The following is a 2,276-nucleotide window of genomic DNA, read 5'->3' on the forward strand; positions in this document are numbered from 1 at the left end:
GCTAGGGAGAGTACAATACAATAATAAACAGACACATTTCCTGCCCACAATGAGCTTACGGTCTAGAGGCGGGAGACGGACATTAATATAAATAAATTACAGATTTATACAAAAGTGCTGTGGGGCTGGGGTGGGGGAAGAACAAAGGGAGGAAGTCAGGCTGATGGAGAAGGGAGTGGGAAAAGAGAAAATGAGGACTTAGGGAAGGCCTCTGAGAGGAGATGTGCCTTCAATTAGGCTTTGAAAGTGGGGAGAACAATTGTCTGTTGGATATGAGGAGGGAGAGAGTTCCGGGTCAGAGGCAGAACTTGGGCAAGGGGTCGGTGGTGAGTTAGATGAGATCGAGATACAGTGGGAAGGTTAACATTAGAGGAGCGAGAGTAGGTGGGACAGGGATGAGTTTGGGGTGGAAGGTTTTTCCCTATCCCTAACTCTAACCAGGGACTATGGCTTTAGAGAAGAAGTCTAGGCTGTGAGCCCGCTGTTGGGTCGGGACCGTCTCTATATGTTGCCAACTTGTACTTCCCAAGTGCTTAGTACAGTGCTCTGCATACAGTAAGCGCTCAATAAATATGATTGAATGAATGAATGAATGAAGTCTGCATAAAGCCTCTGGACAGTACTAAAGCCCTGGAGCAGGGAGTGGGCGAGGAATTCTAGAGTCCAACAAAGTTGAAAGAGATTCTGGCAGTGTGGCCTAGTGGATACAGCGCAGGCCTAGAAGGAAGAAGGACCTGGGTCCTGATCCCTGCTCTGACACTTGTCTGCTATGTGACCTTGGGCAAACCACTTCACTTCTCTGTGCCTCAGTTGCCTCATCTGGAAAAAGAGATTAAGAGTGAGCGCCCCATGTAGGGACTGTGTCTAACCTGATTGCTTGCATATATCCCAAGCAATCAATTGTATTTATTGAGCACTTACTGTGTGCAGAGCACTGTACTAAGCGCTTGGGAAGTACAAGTTGGCAACATATAGAGACAGTCCCTACCCAACAGTGAGCCCAGTGCTTAGTGCAGTGCCTGGCACATTAGTGCTTAACAAATACTATTATTATTATTATCATTATTATTCATTTCAGAACCCCGACCAAGGGCCCGAGTTCTAATTAGCACCTGGCTTCTAATCCTCAGTCCTTCACTTGTCTACTGTGTGGCCTTGGGCAAGTCACTTCACTTCTGGGTGCCTCAGTTCCCTCATCTGCAAAATGGGGATTCGATACTTGTTCACCCTCCTACTTAGAGGAAGGCCTCAAAGCTTCTTAGGTGCAGGAAGAATGCTGCCAAAATCTGGGGCTGAGACGGAGAGCCACGTCCCCAGCAATGACCTCAATGAAAGTGCTGCTTCCATCTTGGCTCCATGAGGCCGGGCAGCCTACCTACTGCTGCCCTGCCCAAGTCGCTGTGGAGTTGAAATCCATTTTATTTCTGTTTTGGGATCAACACGGTTTTAAGAGATGGAAGAAACCCAAAGAATTTGGTGGATGTTATTAGAGCTAGTTTTCCTGCCAAGCAGGTTATGGTATTACCAACTTCTGGGAGTGAGCCAGATTTGGAGACTGATTCCTACTATTGACTGTTGCCATTTATTGAAGCCTGCCTGGGGTTTTTTTTCACTCCTTCCTTCAACAGAGGTTACTAGAACTCCTGCTAAATTGTACCAGTAAACAAAGCTCTTGATGTCAGTGTGGGGCGGGACAGGCTTGGTGACTGGAGCATACCTTTTCTTGGATTATGAATTACAGACCCAAAAGGGGAAAATGAATCCTCCCCTTAAGGAAACGATGTCTCCCCGCAATTATAATGGTAATAACAACTGTGGTATTTAAATGCTTACTGTGTGCCAAGCATTGTACTAAGCGCAGGGGTAGTTAATAATGATAGCATTTCATTAAGCGCTTACTACATGAAAAGCACTGTTCTAAGCGCTGGGGAGGTTTACAAGGTGATCAGGTTGTCCCACCCGGGGCTCACAGTTTTAATCCCCATTTTACGGATGAGGTAACTGAGGCATAGAGAAGTTAAGTGACTTGCCCAAAGTCACACAGCTGACAAGTGGCGGAGCCGGGATTTGAACTGATGACCTCTGACTCCAAAGCCTGGGCTCTTTCCACTGAGTCATGCTGCTTCCCCAAAATAGATGATCAGGTCCCACATGGGGTTCACATTCTAAGTGGGAGGGAGAACAAGTATTGAATCCCTATTTTTCAGATGAGGGAACTGTGGGACACAGAAGTGAAGTGACTTGCCTAAGGTCACACTGCAGACAAGTGAAGGACT

This window comes from Tachyglossus aculeatus, chromosome 1 (assembly GCF_015852505.1).
Source record: "Tachyglossus aculeatus isolate mTacAcu1 chromosome 1, mTacAcu1.pri, whole genome shotgun sequence".
NCBI lineage: Eukaryota > Metazoa > Chordata > Mammalia > Monotremata > Tachyglossidae > Tachyglossus > Tachyglossus aculeatus.